At 46.5% G+C, this 17,544-nt stretch overlaps 1 protein-coding gene and 1 long non-coding RNA gene across 7 annotated transcripts in view; one reads left to right on the forward strand and one right to left on the reverse strand.

Annotated features, from left to right (window-relative positions):
• LOC111839179 (uncharacterized) overlaps nt 1–16,273 on the forward strand; it is a 29,255-nt gene extending 12,982 nt beyond the window's left edge. The window contains exon 4 of the long non-coding RNA XR_011988314.1: nt 13,742–16,273. This is a non-coding gene — a long non-coding RNA (uncharacterized lncRNA). The remainder of the gene's footprint in view (nt 1–13,741) is intronic.
• pde4d (phosphodiesterase 4D, cAMP-specific) overlaps nt 1–17,544 on the reverse strand; it is a 293,242-nt gene that overhangs the window by 142,893 nt on the left and 132,805 nt on the right. The gene's annotated exons all lie outside the window — the stretch shown is intronic.

Here is a 17,544-nt window from a genome sequence, read left to right on the forward strand (position 1 = left end):
GTATAAATTAACTCAGACGCAAAGAAACATGCTCCCGTGCGTGAGCACAATGCATTCATTAATACAGCATTCGCAGGTTGTTATCTCATAGACTAGACCGCTTCACAGAATCATGGATCGAATTGCACTGCACCAGCAGTGAAGCAGAAAGGCAGCAGTGTGCTGGTATCACTGCACAGAGCCGCCTGCCACTCCGCGCTCCTCCTTCTCAGTGATGTCGCCCAGAAGCGCTTCTTCATTCTCTCAAGTGCTGAGACGAGAGCTGCCAGAACGTGACATCTTTCATTCCCTCTGACCTAAATTTTAGATCTGCTTTGTTTAATAAGATCTTTTGTTTCTACAGTGGTCAAAGAACAGTTTCCTTGAGACTCTCCACTATGTGTATTAAAGCCCTTTAAAGGCTGGATTATTAAATTAGCTGAATATTTTAGCTCCAGTTCTTCTATGATGTTCTAGAAGCTGTTATTCGTACTGTAGTACATGGTCGTGTACCCCTTCCTCACCCTTTTAGCCAGTTAATTAGAGATCTTAATTCCTGCATTATCCTTGCTGAATTATATGTATTCCTATTATGTAACAGACTGAGAAACACTTGTTTTATTTTTAAAATGAAGTGAGCATGAAAGCTTCAGCATTGTTAGTAAGAACTGAAGTACCATACGCCACATATTTGTGCGTGCATCTCTAATGTATAATTTAAGGTGTACTTTGTAATTGTACCCACTATATTCCTGAGAACATTCTGAGCTCTCCACAAAGGGGGAGATCAAAGGGGTTTGTGCTGTTCTCACTGGAGCGTATACCATATGGTATGATGTGTCTATATCTTTTAAATATATTTCCTAAGACATCTGTTATCGTAGGGATGGCCATTCATGAATTACATTTTAATAATGCAAGTTGTGTAAACATCTTTATCTTCTCATGGCTTTTCATGGGGAAGAAGATCAGACTTCTCTTTCCGAGCATACCGATTTTACAGACTAGTGGGTATATGTAACCCTTCTGGTGTGTCCTGGGTCAAATCGTATCATTATACATGTATCTAGGTAAGTGTTGTACACTCTCTCCTCGTTTAGCGACTACCGCTGTTAGCAATGATTCTCAAATATGATGGTAAAATATATATACTGTATATATATCTCGCCTGTAACTATGGTCCCGACCTGCTCGCTGGGATGGAACTTGATCGCTTAATGAGCAAATGAGGAGAGGGTGCAATTAGCAACATTTGAAATGATTTAGGCTACATTTACCTGTCATTTTATTTTGATGCATGCACATGTATGTGCCCTGTAGAAGGCTGCACATTAGGGTGAACCCCAGCCCCCCCGCAACCCTGACCAGGATAAGACTGACAGATGGATGGACTGATGGATGGATGGATGAATGATGGGTGGATGAATGATTTAATTTAATGCTTATGCATGTGTTTGCCCTACAATGCACTGGCATCAAATCCAGGGTATACCCCTACCCTGTGCCCTGTGACAGACTGGCATCTCCATGCAAGGTGTAACCCTGCCCTGAAACATATACGACACCCCCCATGACCCTGTACAGGATGGTCGCTTGTAACATCAACAAATGAATTGATTATTAAGGTTTCTAAAATCTCTGAAATTGCTACATATAATGCAAGCTTTGCAGATTTACTGACATATGGATCTATAAATAGACCAGTCATTAAAAAGCAGTTCATTAATTGTATGCCATAATAAAGTAGATATTCTTATCTAGAGCAGTGTACACTCTGACTCTTAGGGACAGGGGGGCTGGCTTCACAGTATCTTGGACTCGTGTGAGCGTTCAGTCACCTAATGGAATGAGAGTTCAAGCATTTCGTTCAGGGCTCTATTGTAGCCATAAAAGCATCAGTACACAGCTGAAGCCTTTATACTTTTCAAACGGTATACTAGAAAATGCAGTTTAACATTTGAACAACATTGTTGCTCCATGTTGCTCTTGCTGCCAGACAATGTCATTTTCAGATAAAGATAAAAATAGCCAATGGTGGCATTGCAGGGCTATCCGTCTATAACCTTACATTCTAAAGGGAAACGAGGGGTGCAACCATGAAGGATGGATTCTTTTTCACGCTGGATTTATACATGCATGACTTTCAGTTAGGGTAGAATTTTTACCTAGTTTTTTTCCTACCTGAATTCTACTCCCAGGCCAACCATAGCTCATAGCTTGCTTATTTGTCAACAAGCAATTCCTCAGCCAGTGAGGATACAGTAAACATGTCAGTCACACTAAGACTAAAATGTCCGTACCAGAGACATTTCAGCCGACGTTACTCATCTCTGTGGATTTGTGATGAACCTATCAAGTCGTTACTCTTGTTTGGGTAATTAAGCATATGTGTGTCAGGTCATTTTATTTGTCCACAGTACATATGCCAGGCCCCTCAGATTATACCATTAGTGTTGTTAACTGTTTGTGTTGCCAGTTAATGACAAGGCAGAGAGGTCATCCTATTTTATTAGGGGCTGTGTTAGATCACACAATTATCATCTTGATGTATTACCTAAACACATCAGATTGGTAAGTGGATTAGCATCGAATCCTCCATGTGTCTGATTCACAGAAATACCTGCTGTGGTACCTCAGCAGCCATGTCTACCTTGATATTATTAATATGATTTAATTGCACATCTTATTTTGATTACATTGCTTTTTCTTTGCACATTTTCTTGGCAGTGGAAAAAACATGAAGACTGGTTGCATTAAATTCAGAAATAACACTGCTCAGTGGGTAGGCTGCTGAATGCAGCTTGTCCTGATGGGCGTATTACAGTATGAAGGATGCCCCCTTGCCTGTTTCATTTCCCATACTGCTTCCATTACAGGCACTGGGCTCAAATTGCAGATCCTCCTGTAGCCTCCTGCACCAGAGTAGCTGTGTCTGCACCATACAGCACTAGGTATTACCCCTAAATCAGCACACCAGATATCCAGAGTTGTAATGTCTCTGTGTACTAACAGCTGGGATACAGTAACGCATCTCTGTGTTCAAAATATTTGGAGGGGAGGCAGGCACTCGGGGTGCGGGAGGGGAGGCAGGCACTCGGGGAGGCAGGCACTCGGGGTGCGGGAGGGGAGGCAGGCACTCGGGGAGGCAGGCACTCGGGGTGCGGGAGGGGAGGGGAGGCAGGCACTCGGGGAGGCAGGCACTCGGGGTGCGAGAGGGGAGGGGAGGCAGGCACTCGGGGTGCGGGAGGGGAGGCAGGCACTCGGGGTGCGGGAGGGGAGGGGAGGCAGGCACTCGGGGTGCGGGAGGGGAGGGGAGGCAGGCACTCGGGGTGCGGGAGGGGAGGGGAGGCAGGCACTCGGGGAGGCAGGCACTCGGGGTGCGGGAGGGGAGGGGAGGCAGGCACTCGGGGAGGCAGGCACTCGGGGTGCGGGAGGGGAGGGGAGGCAGGCACTCGGGGTGCGGGAGGGGAGGCAGGCACTCGGGGTGCGGGAGGGGAGGGGAGGCAGGCACTCGGGGTGCGGGAGGGGAGGGGAGGCAGGCACTCGGGGTGCGGGAGGGGAGGCAGGCACTCGGGGTGTGGGAGGGGAGGGGAGGCAGGCACTCGGGGTGCAGGAGGGGAGGCAGTACTTAGTATTGTGGTGTTGTGTCTGCAGTGAGGTGGGTACGATTCCAGCCTTGGCTCTGTATGTTTGTAGCTCACATATACTGCCTCTGGTCTCCTCTGAGCACTCCAGTTACCTCCTACAGTCCAAATACATGCACTTTAGGTGAATTAGCGTCTTTTGATTAGGCCCGTCTCCTTTTTTGAGCTGGCATCCCATCCAAGGAGTGCCTTGTGATTCCTGGAATAGACCTCAAAAGTGGCTATGGAAAATGAATTGTAACAAATGTAACACATTAGATCCTAGCTTCCACTGACCTCTGCTGAAGCCAATACTGAATAAAAAGCCTTTTCAACTGGCTGCAGATATAGGAAACATTTGTGCCAGATAGAGAGGTGAGTATCCTTCACAAAAACACTCTGACCAGGGCTGGTACATTTAAAAGCCTCCCACTTTCAGTGGAGTGGAAACTGCAAGCTTTCCAGTGCACACCCATGACACAACTGTCTTTTCACTTTTATATAACAAAACACTGAAAACAAGTTGTTTTATCATTCTGGAAATTTAGACTAATGTGCACCATGTGGTCTAATATATTACTATAACTAAGTAATTGTGTGTGGAGAGGTTAATTCTTGTCAGTACCCTGGAAAATGTTTGATATTGAATTAGTTACTGTTTTGGTCATGTGGACATTTGTGATTCTATTTCCTGATGTTCTGATGCCCACCAAATGCCACAATGCCATGTTTGATTATCGCTGGTTTTAATGGTGAAATAACAGCCGCGGGATAAGAAAGACTAAATGCTGTACGGTCATGCACCTTTCTATGGCCGTGTTTTTGCAGTATTTACCGGCGCTCCAGTCCTATAGGCTGTGCATTTTTCTGACCCCTGAATCCCAGTATCAGTGTCAGCTGCCAATGATTCTGACACAAGCTTTCTGGTCACCCTGGGCTTGACGACTCAAGCTGAAGGGATATCGGCTCTGGGCATTAGCCATCCGCAGTCTGCCCACCGTGGGCCTGTTTTTCAGGTTACAGTGGCCAGAGATAAGGACACTGAAGGCAGCTTCTGAGGCTCCACATACGTGCAGAGCATTATAGGAGAGAGTCGTGCTGGCGCTGAAGAATCCCAGAGAGCTGACAGCCGGGCGGGAGGTGAGGTGAGATAAAAAGCGAAGAGGGGAGGCCGGGCCTGCACAGCGAGGTAATGAGAACGCTGGGGGGAAACCACAACTGTGTGCCAGGCATTTCTGCAAGCGCTTACCTGCCGTAATGCCATGACTGTTAAATTAATAACTAAGTTAATAACTTTATTATTTATAACTTATTAATGTCAAGCTCTTTGATGTTTCTGAATGCATGCCTCCCAAAATCCTCTGTGGTTCAGTGTCGCAGGGCCCTGTATCTGTGATGGGAAGCTCACTGATTCAGACCCCATGTTCGGCAGTGTGATGTCACTGTTGGGGGCCCTTGAGCCACAGGCCCGTAACCCCTAATGCTCCAGGGACCGGCTGACCCGGTTTGCTCAGACATACGCGTCGCTTTGGATAAAAGCATCTGCTAAATAAATAAAAAGTAATATAAGAATGTATAAATCTTGAATTCTGAAATCTCTAAAAGCATGGATTCAGAATTTTTCCTAGACATGAATTATTGAACATATGACTATCACAGCAGTAAGCTGAACAGGGACGATTATGTGAAGAAAAACAGCAAAAAAAACTGATTTCCTTTCGTCTTCACTTCCACAGCTACTTCTACAAATGGTAGCACTTACAGCTGACTAGTCTTGGGCACCAGCTGGCTCCTCCGCATGCAGCGCACAGCAGCTGCTATATGAGCTCACTGACGTATTTACCACAGACTTTTGCCTCTTCTTGATCTCTACTTGTTTGATGATAGCTAAGATTTGAGCCGAATGCCAGCAACATATTTCCTTTGCATACAAAATTACAAGTAAAATGTAAAAAAAGGCAAAGAAAAACATGTAAAAATGATATTTTCTGTGCGGATTATTAAATCACGCTACCAGTTCGTTGGCAGCAAAGAAAGTGAGTCCCAGTCAGGATGTCTGATCATTGTCTTAAATACAGTACAGTTCCTGCATTTGGAAAGCTGAGCAAACATGCCTACTAATAGAAGTAGCCCCCTCTGCTGGTCAGAAAGTGTATGCACATGCCAGAGAAAATACTGAGCCCTTTTCTACATCCACAGTGCTCTTCCTGCTGTCTGTCTCCACATCAACCTGCCACCCTCCATCCCCCCACCCCTCATTCTGATTGGTGACGCATGTGAGCATTTGCTCCTGTTACCATAGGCAACACTGATAGGTAGAGAGAGAGGGAGAGAAAAGGAGAGTGGAAAATATTATATTAACAGGTTCCAAGCTGGCGACACAAAAAGAAAAGAGTGAGAAAAAGATGCAGCATTATGTGCTGGAGCTCTGGAGGGGGTGTCACCCCTGTGTACACATGCAGAGTTCTTCAGCCCTGACGAGCATCCATGAGATGAGACCCTCTCAGAAGAAAAGCCACAGGAAGCTGTAGCCTGCACATTTACTGGGGTGTGAAACGTGAAACGGTTCTGATGGAGCAAAATCAGATCACAATCGGGTCAAGCTCAGCCACCCCTGTCTCTGTGCCTTAGTGTTACTGCTCTTAAACGACTCCCTGTCAGTGTGCTCCCAGAGGCTCTCCACTGAAAAGGAACCTGCTTAGAATCACACCGGGAGATGGGCTCCAGGACAATGTGGCACAGGGGTGGCGGGAGAGGAGGCAGGCACTCGGGGTGCGGGAGGGGAGGCGGGCAGGCACTCGGGGTGCGGGAGGGGAGGCGGGCAGGCACTCGGGGTGCGGGAGGGGAGGCAGGCACTCGGGGTGCGGGAGGGGAGGGGAGGCAGGCACTCGGGGTGCGGGAGGGGAGGGGAGGCAGGCACTCGGGGTGCGGGAGGGGAGGCAGGCAGGCACTCGGGGTGCGGGAGGCAGGCAGGCAGGCACTCGGGGTGCGGGAGGGGAGGCAGGCACTCGGGGTGCGGGAGGGGAGGGGAGGCAGGCACTCGGGGTGCGGGAGGGGAGGCAGGCAGGCACTCGGGGTGCGGGAGGGGAGACAGTGCTTAGTATTGTGGTGTTGTTTCGGCAAAAAGAAAACGGGTGTGGGGTCATGGTAGGATACAAATCCAGGTCTGGACCCCAGTTGCATATACAGGGGTGGCTTGGCAGGGGCACTGGTCACAACTGAAAGCTGATTGGCCCCTGGAGTGCCTCCTCTCCTGTCACTCATCAATTCAAAACATATCATTAGCTAATAATAAGGTTGGCCCTTCTGAATGGATTATAGCCCCCACCATAAAAAAATCAGAATAACGTGATCTGAATGAGAACGCCGTACAGGGCATCATCCTCTGCCTTTCCAACGTCAAGGTGACCCTTTGCTGGATGAGAAGCTGAACTCAATTAACCAACTGACTCTGGCCCTCCCAGGGATGTCCACATGGTCGCTGCTGACTCCATCACAAGGCCAAGAGCCAGCTGAACGTCAGACAGAAGAATGTGCCCTTTTTTCACGAGCGAAAAACCAAAATGAGCCAAATGTTCAAACCAGAAATACAAGTAACTTTTCTGGGTGAAGTTCAACTAGAATTCAGTCAGTTAATAAACATTTGTTCATACTTTAAAAATTATGAATAATAATGATAATAATAAGAGTTTGAAAAAGACAGAGTCTCATTTTGGCCATTCCTGAGCATTCCTTTCACCCGTCATCAATCAAGCAGACGGTGACACTAGTATTTCATAAACTAATTGACAAATGATGGTAATTTAGCTTTGATAAATTATGGAATTATGCTTGTTTCTGTTAATTCACTGCTTATTTTAGTTGCTCTGGAATGCTGTAATAAATCAGTCTGAATTTCAGCAAAGCACTCAGATGGGAAGTTTTCAGTTCCCACAGCATCAAAATAATTAATTTTGCATCATTCAAAATAATTCATTTTGGGGAAAAAAAAGTTATTTGAATGTTCTCAGTTCATTGCCAGTAAAAAGGTCAAGTTTAAACCAAGCGACCAGTAAGCTATGAAAAGTCTGCTATATGCACATACATCAAGTCTTTCAAAATATGAGGAAATTTAGGGGGGTTAATTTCTGCTCTGATAAATCTTCTCTTTATATTCACGTGGGTTTCCTCTCATGACACGAGTTGAGAAAAAACAGTGTCTGCATCACTCTTAGGATGTGTGTGTGTGTGTGTGTGTGTGTGCTCGTGCCTTCTGTGATGGACTGCATCCTATCAAGGGTATCCTGCACTTCCTGAAGTAGACACCCCAGGCTCACCGTGTCCCTGCATTAAATAAGTGTTTACAGAAAATGGATGAATGGATGCAGGCAGTCATTCTTCAGCTGTGAATGCTGCATGGAAACCTTTACAAAGTCACAAGGGAAGGTGATGGGAACATTCTGCCTTAGCTGCTCGACTCCGTGACCAATTAATGACGTTACTGATGGCCTTCTGTGGCAGCAATACTTACAGCCATAACTAGCAGTCATTAATCGTGTATTTGTTATGTATTTCAAGTACGCTGTGAAAATTGAACCTTCCTATACGACAGGATAAAGCAAATTACCTCGCAGTTTTTAACCTTTTAGGTTTAGGTCTTCAGTATTATACAGAACCGTTATGCCTCACCGATAGTTGACTAATTGAAAAAAAACCCCAAAGAGCTATTTGGAGATTTCTAAGAAGTATATGTATCCTCTGTAAATGTTGCAATAAAATGTACAATGTAAATGTTACGATCAGGGTTTAACATAGATGGAGCATAGCTGAGCCCAGCGCCGCCTCCTTTATGTCTGAATCACACCTCACCATAGCCCAGCTCCACCTCCTTTATGTCTGAAACACACCTTACCATAGCCCAGCTCCGCCTCCTATATGTCCGAATCATACCTCACCATAGCCCAGCTCCACCTCCTTTATGTCCGAATCATACCTCACCATAGCCCAGCTCCGCCTCCTTTATGTCTGAATCACACCTTACCATAGCCCAGCTCCGCCTCCTTTATGTCCGAATCATACCTCACCATAGCCCAGCTCCACCTCCTTTATGTCCGAATCATACCTCACCATAGCCCAGCTCCGCCTCCTTTATGTCTGAATCACACCTTACCATAGCCCAGCTCCGCCTCCTATATGTCCGAATCATAACTCACCATAGCCCAGCTCCGCCTCCTATATGTCCGAATCATACCTCACCATAGCCCAGCTCCGCCTCCTATATGTCTGAATCACACCTTGCCATAGCCCAGCTCCACCTCCTTTATGTTCGAATCATACCTCACCATAGCCCAGCTCCGCCTCCTTTATGTCCGAATCATAGCCCAGCTCCGCCTCCTTTATGTTTGAATCACACCTTGCCATAGCCCAGCTCCGCCTCCTTTATGTCCGAATCACACTTTACCATAGCCCAGCTCCGCCTCCTATATGTCTGAAACACACCTTACCATAGCCCAGCTCCGCCTCCTTTATGTCTGAATCACACCTTACCATAGCCCAGCGCCGCCTCCTTTATGTCCAAATCACACCTTACCATAGCCCAGCGCCGCCTCCTTTATGTCCGAATCATTGCTCACCATAGCCCAGCTCCGCCTCCTTTATGTCTGAATCACACCTCACCATAGCCCAGCGCCGCCTCCTTTATGTCCGAATCATTGCTCACCATAGCCCAGCTCCGCCTCCTTTATATCTGAATCACACCTCACCATAGCCCAGCTCCGCCTCCTTTATGTCTGAATCACACCTCACCATAGCCCAGCGCCGCCTCCTTTATGTCCGAATCATACCTCACCATAGCCCAGCGCCGCCTCCTTTATGTCCGAATCATACCTCACCATAGCCCAGCGCTGCCTCCTTTATGTCCGAATCATTGCTCACCATAGCCCAGCTCCGCCTCCTTTATGTCCGAATCACACTTTACCATAGCCCAGCTCCGCCTCCTATATGTCTGAAACACACCTTACCATAGCCCAGCTCCGCCTCCTTTATGTCTGAATCACACCTTACCATAGCCCAGCGCCGCCTCCTTTATGTCCAAATCACACCTTACCATAGCCCAGCGCCGCCTCCTTTATGTCCGAATCATTGCTCACCATAGCCCAGCTCCGCCTCCTTCATGTCCGAATCATACCTCACCATAGCCCAGCTCCGCCTCCTATATGTCTGAAACACACCTTACCATAGCCCAGCTCCGCCTCCTTTATGTCTGAATCACACCGTACCTTAGCCCAGCTCCGCCTCCTATATGTCCGAATCACACCTCACCATAGCCCAGCTCCGCCTCCTTTATGTCTGAATCACACCTTGCCATAGCCCAGCGCCGCCTCCTTTATGTCCGAATCACACCTCACCATAGCCCAGCGCCGCCTCCTTTATGTCCGAATCATACCTCACCATAGCCCAGCGCCGCCTCCTTTATGTCCGAATCATACCTCACCATAGCCCAGCGCCGCCTCCTTTATGTCCGAATCATTGCTCACCATAGCCCAGCTCCGCCTCCTTTATGTCCGAATCACACTTTACCATAGCCCAGCTCCGCCTCCTATATGTCTGAAACACACCTTACCATAACCCAGCGCCGCCTCCTTTATGTCCAAATCACACCTTACCATAGCCCAGCTCCGCCTCCTTTATGTCCGAATCATTGCTCACCATAGCCCAGCTCCGCCTCCTTTATGTCTGAATCACACCTCACCATAGCCCAGCTCCGCCTCCTTTATGTCCGAATCACACCTCACCATAGCCCAGCGCCGCCTCCTTTATGTCCGAATCACACCTCGCCATAGCCCAGCGCCGCCTCCTTTATGTCTGAATCACACCTTACCATAGCCCAGCTCCGCCTCCTTTATGTCCGAATCACACCTCACCATAGCCCAGCGCCGCCTCCTTTATGTCCGAATCATTGCTCACCATAGCCCAGCGCCGCCTCCTTTATGTCCGAATCATACCTCACCATAGCCCAGCGCCGCCTCCTTTATGTCCGAATCATACCTCACCATAGCCCAGCCCGCCTCCTTTATGTCCGAATCATTGCTCACCATAGCCCAGCTCCGCCTCCTTTATGTCCGAATCACACTTTACCATAGCCCAGCTCCGCCTCCTTTATGTCCGAATCATACCTCACCATAGCCCAGCGCCGCCTCCTTTATGTCCGAATCATTGCTCACCATAGCCCAGCTCCGCCTCCTTTATGTCTGAATCACATCTCACCATAGCCCAGCTCCGCCTCCTTTATGTCCGAATCACACCTCACCATAGCCCAGCGCCGCCTCCTTTATGTCCGAATCATACCTCACCATAGCCCAGCGCCGCCTCCTTTATGTCCGAATCATTGCTCACCATAGCCCAGCGCCGCCTCCTTTATGTCCGAATCATACCTCACCATAGCCCAGCGCCGCCTCCTTTATGTCCGAATCATACCTCACCATAGCCCAGCGCCGCCTCCTTTATGTCCGAATCATTGCTCACCATAGCCCAGCTCCGCCTCCTTTATGTCCGAATCACACTTTACCATAGCCCAGCTCCGCCTCCTATATGTCTGAAACACACCTTACCATAGCCCAGCTCCGCCTCCTTTATGTCCAAATCACACCTTACCATAGCCCAGCTCCGCCTCCTTTATGTCCGAATCACACCTCACCATAGCCCAGCGCCGCCTCCTTTACTGTATGTCCGAATCATTGCTCACCATAGCCCAGCTCCGCCTCCTTTATGTCCGAATCATACCTCACCATAGCCCAGCTCCGCCTCCTTTATGTCCGAATCATACCTCACCATAGCCCAGCTCCGCCTCCTTTATGTCCGAATCATACCTCACCATAGCCCAGCGCCGCCTCCTTTATGTCCGAATCATTGCTCACCATAGCCCAGCGCCGCCTCCTTTATGTCCGAATCACACCTCACCATAGCCCAGCTCCGCCTCCTATATGTCTGAAACACACCTTACCATAGCCCAGCTCCGCCTCCTTTATGTCCGAATCACACCTCACCATAGCCCAGCTCCGCCTCCTATATGTCTGAAACACACCTTACCATAGCCCAGCTCCGCCTCCTTTATGTCCGAATCACACCTCACCATAGCCCAGCTCCGCCTCCTATATGTCTGAAACACACCTTACCATAGCCCAGCGCCGCCTCCTTTATGTCCGAATCACACCTTACCATAGCCCAGCGCCGCCTCCTTTATGTCCAAATCACACCTCACCATAGCCCAGCGCGGCCTCCTTTATGTCCGAATCACACCTCACCATAGCCCAGCTCCGCCTCCTATATGTCTGAAACACACCTTACCATAGCCCAGCTCCGCCTCCTTTATGTCCGAATCATACCTCACTATAGCCCAGCTCCGCCTCCTATATGTCTGAAACACACCTTACCATAGCCCAGCTCCGCCTCCTTTATGTCTGAATCACACCTTACCATAGCCCAGCGCCGCCTCCTTTATGTCCAAATCACACCTCACCATAGCCCAGCGCCGCCTCCTTTATGTCCGAGTCACACCTTACCATAGCCCAGCTCCGCCTCCTTTATGTCTGAATCATACCTCACCATAGCCCAGCTCCGCCTCCTTTATGTCCGAGTCACACCTTACCATAGCCCAGCTCCGCCTCCTTTATGTCTGAATCACACCTTACCATAGCCCAGCTCCGCCTCCTATATGTCCGAATCACACCTCGCATTTCGCTTATTGTATTGCTTTCAAAACTTCATATACTATCTAGACAAAGGTATGGTGTGTAAGGAGCAATTCATAACTATAACTTGATATTTTAAAGTATATTCATGGGGACATTTCAAATGAAAAATCAAGCATATTACTTGTAGTGAAAAGCCATTTAAGCCATCTAAGGCTGGTCATTCCTATCGGTGACATAGGTGGCCACTGAGGGGGTCAGCTTCTGAGGGGGCACTGACTTCATAGCCAATTTCACTTTGCCTCGGAGTGGGGACACTACCGGTGACGCTCGTCTAGGGTGCCCCCCCCACCTTCGGCTCTATACCTAATAGGGCTCCCCTTCCTTTCTGATTCTGATTTAACCCCTGGTTACAACGCAGTAAGTACGGCTAGTCCTTCTACAACACGACTAATGCGTTCCTGAAAAACCTCATGTTCACTAAAATTGCTTACTAAAACATACATATCCAACGGAAAAATAGGGACAGGGAAATGTGACTCCAAAACTTACTATTTTATGCCAAACAAAATGAATTAAACTATAAAGACAGTGATACCACTGGCCATTAATGTAAATAAATGTATTTTAAATAAGAAGTAATAATAATAATACTTCAATAAATTATATCATAAACATCTTCTATGGGTCTTATGAGTCTCACAGGAATTACCTCTTCAACTGGTGCTCTTGGTTGACTTTGGGACAAGCTTAGAGCCCTTTTTCTAACAGAGTACCATCTAGTCGGGGGTAGGGAGCTTCAGCCACCATGCGGCCAGGCATGCACACAGCACAAATGCAAGGGAATACGGTAGGCAGAGGGGCACTGAAGGTAACATGAAGGACAGTTCACTCAAAAGAAACGGTTGAAAAGAACAATTCATTCATGAAATGTGCATTCACTTGAATAGCTCTTTTTGCGTGCAAATAGTGTTTCTCGCTAAGACCGTATCATGTTGTAGTTCATATAGTGTCTTTCTTGCTGACTAAAAATCACACGAATGTGATTCCGCGTCGTATGGGACTTGGATACTAATATATCTATCGCATTAGAACAGATCTGTGCTATATCATCACACGTTGTAGCAGGACTGACTGTATATTATGCAGCCCCTGAAAGTAAAAATATTTTAACTTTGTGGCAAAACCTAACAGTCAGTAAGATGAGTGAGTGGGTTTCACAGGTACAGTAGTTTGTAGAAATGGAGGTTTTGCCAATTGACCTGAATTAGATAATGTTCTAGGTCCCCCTGCTTGGATATTTTTAAGACCTTAGTGCAACACTAAATTCATCCGGCACACCTTTTAATGGCCTCCTCCTTTCCAGCTTGAATAACCCAGAGCAAAATTAATATACTAGGTATGGACCATTTTATTTTGTTTTATTTTTGTATTATGTTAACGGTGTGTTATCTCTGCATCATCCACTAGGTGGAGGCCTTCCAAGCTGATGAGCAGTGCTGTGTCTGTGTGGCGTATTTCCTGTGCAGAGATGGGAGACCATGAAGAGGACGGGTGGATTTCTCCACGTTTTGGCCTTAAAACTTTAAGTACTAGTTTTATTGTTAGAAGTAAATGTTTAGCTCCTGGTCTAAATACATTTTAATACATTTTTAGAGCATTCATTAGAACAGTGTTTCCCAACCCAGTCCTTAGCGAACCCCAGGCAGTCCAGCTCCCAGCACACCTGTACCAGGTATTCTGTGTTCCTGATTGGCTGGGAGCTGGGAGGGAGCAAAAACGTGGACTGTCCGGGGTTCCCTGAGGACTGGGTTAGGAAACACTGCATTAGAAGCTCAGCATAGCTGCACTTATGCCTAGTTAACTCCTTGACATCATGTATAATTACAATAAACTATCTGCCTCATTTGGATGCTGCTTTGGACAAAAGTGTCTGCTAAATATGTAAATGTATATGTAAGCAATTCTCTGTGTGGTGACAACAAACTGGGAGAGACTAAAGCACGCTTCCAGCCTCTTCATGAACCAGATTGTGCCGGGTAACCCTTAATGCTACTCCACAGGCCGAAGCGATGGGCTTTTCAGGCATTAGTCACAAAGAGCTTATCCTTCAGGCAGACTGACGTGCTTAGGCACAGGAAAGTGGACTGTCTGGGGCTCCCTGAGGACTGGCTTGGGAAACACTGTGACTAATGTCAGGTTTAATTTGGTCAAGCACATGGAGATTCTTCTGCCCAGTAGCACAGCCAGGACTTTTCCCAATAGCCGTTTATAATGAACCAGATGTTCTGTCTTGTTCATTCTATTTGCAGGCTTGAATCTGTCCTTTTCTACTCTTCTGTATTTTTCATATTGTTTCTTTGCAGTTTTTTTTTGAGCCTTTACTGAGCTGGATACAGAATATATGGAGTTTATCCACCTCCTACAAATATCATCCTAATCATGAGATTGTTCTTGTTAATGATGTTGCATAAAAATTAACGTTGCTTTTAAAGTGCATGAAACACTGGAAAGTACTTAAAAATTGACCAGTTTAACATTTCTTTCTGATTGTTTTTAAATTAGTATAAAACATACAGAAAACAACAGCATCGGCCATTTCCATGCACTGAAAAATTAAAACGCTTACAACTCCAGCCTCTACCAAATCATTAACACGACAGCAGTTCAGCCCAGACCACAAAACTATGTAAACGCTGTGTTCGTATAAATATTTCATGTTCCAAACAAAGAAAGGAACCCATCCTTTTATACTAATGACCTCACTGTTGAGGATAATTAAGCATAACTCCAGGGATGGGGGGTGGGGGGCAGCATCACACCTCTCCTCTGTGCATAAATTTTGTTCTCCCCATGGTTTCACCCATACCGCATCAGTGATGGGGGGGAGGGGGGGCACCGTCATTCCTGGGGTGCATGCTGTGGACAGTGCGGAGAGCGTAACCGTATGGCTCAGTCACAAAGCAAAAGGATCATTACAATAATCCCGATCGGCCGGTAATTACAGCTATTGCTATTACCGTGAGAATGTCACACTGCACGACAGATATGCACCTTGCAGGATACTCTGTGTACGCCATGACGGGTCACTGCATTTCAGTATTTTGCATCTATACATAGCTGACCACCACAGTGATTTTTTTCAGTATAGGGTTTTTAAACTGTGCGTGTTGGGATGGGGAGAGTCTGCACATGGCATAACCTTCTGGACCTACTGGCCCAGTGACGCCATACTGACACTTCTCTCTCAAGACATAAAAGAGATGAATGGAGAAGGTAATTTCCTTTTTATCCATATGATCACTTTGTGTGATACTACAAAGTTATATTCATAAACATCCTTTTACCTTCCCAAGGCTCATTTTTCAGTATTGGTCAATGTTTTGCTCATTCTATTGTCATAACCACACCAGAATTGACCAACAAAAGACATTCACAATGGCACCTTCTTTTGATCTTAAAGAAAAGAACTAGGGTGTCGCAGTGGATAGCACTGCTGCCTCACAGCGAGACGGCCCGGGTCCTTCCTGTATGGAGTTCGCACGCTCTCCCCATGTTCGTGTGCGTTTTCACCGGGGGCTCCGGTTTCCCCCCATGGTCCAAAAGCGTGCAGGATAGGTTGATTGGTGAGTCTACATTGGCCCTGTGAGTGTGTGCGCCCTGCGGTTGGTTCCCATCTGTGCCCCTTGTTCCCAGGATAGGCTCCGGTCCCCTCCGCGACTCCAGTTGGGATTAAGCGGTTTCAGAAAATGGATGGAATAAATCTGTTCTCAATCCCATTAATGAGTCATATAAATGCGAGATATTCTGATACCCTAAGATATCATACAGCGTATGTCAATGCCCTTTGTTTTTTTACAGAGGCCTTTGTCTCCCTCTTGTGGATGCCACGACAGCTGTGCAGTTGCAGTCAATATGCACTCAATTTGTCACTACAGTTGTATCATTCCCAGTGAAGTCCATTCGTCCAACAATCTACATTAAACCAACTACTCTGACTCACTTGACATTTGACATTCACTGTTATTGATACATTTTCTGACTTCAAATATCTGCTGTGTAATTGTCAAAATGCCAGTAGCTGGGGTAACACCGAATGTGTGATTATATCATTAGCAAGGCAGACCTGTGCTTTTCACTTTCTTGGATGATCCATCGAAAAAAGGCTTTTACATGGTATTTTCAATTTAATCCACATAGAACTCACCGTGTCCAGGTTACACTTTATGTATAGCCATGCCTGAAACTGCTTCAAATCACACTGTAGAAATGGGTAAATGCAGGCTGCTATTCTAATATTTGATGCTCACTCGTGACCTGCTGCCCAAATAACTGCCAGCTACACAAATCTCAGCTGTAAAAGAATGAAAAGAAAAAAAGAATGAAAAGAAACAGTAACACTTGATTTGACTTGAAAGTCACCCTAAAAAAGCTTCTCTACCACCAAAACCAGTCCCTCTCTTCATGACTGATGTCAGAATAGAGCCTAAACGATAAAATACAACAGATAGAAATCATTTCTCATTAAAAACGCTAATGATGCAAAGCGAAAAGGACATTGCAAAACTCCTACCCATTGTAGCATTACATTTTCTGACCAACAGAGAGCAGTGTTAGTCCAGATATTACCACTGCTGCTTTTGTTCTATTATTATCATATATGTTTTGAGCAGATCATGAATATGTGGTTGTATAAAAGGGTTTATTATACAAAATTTCCAGAAGTGGGGCAATAAGAGCTTGACACACGATGAAAAGTATAGGTGTGAGGCAAAAGTTGGATTCATGCAACCCCATGCTCCTTCACAGTTTAACATCTGAGGTGCTGCTGGGGCTGGTGACTCATTTCCCTGAATCATGAAATTGCTATAGATGGAAGGCAGTGATTGGCGGAAAGGCCAGCATTCAAAGGCAGGCATGTACCATAATCACCAAGCACTCAGTAATCATAAGCATTTCGCTCAGGGATTCTTAAAGGGCCACACTGACACAGAAATAGTAATCGTTCACAGAAAGAAGTTGGAGTCGCATGATTGAAGTGATGAATGGCTACACCGGCATGGGTCTAAAATGTCCTACTTTTGTTTCCAAAGAGTCTATGATAATATCCACCTTCTGGAAATCAAAATGTCAAGTGGTTTTCTGCATTGTGTACACTCCGCATCTGTTGTGTTGTCACCTATCACTCTTTTCACCACAGGTAAATAACAAATATAAATGTGAAATGATGACTTTTTGGCCGATCGACTTAGTAGGCAATCCCGGAAGACACT

This window comes from Paramormyrops kingsleyae, chromosome 2 (assembly GCF_048594095.1).
Source record: "Paramormyrops kingsleyae isolate MSU_618 chromosome 2, PKINGS_0.4, whole genome shotgun sequence".
NCBI lineage: Eukaryota > Metazoa > Chordata > Actinopteri > Osteoglossiformes > Mormyridae > Paramormyrops > Paramormyrops kingsleyae.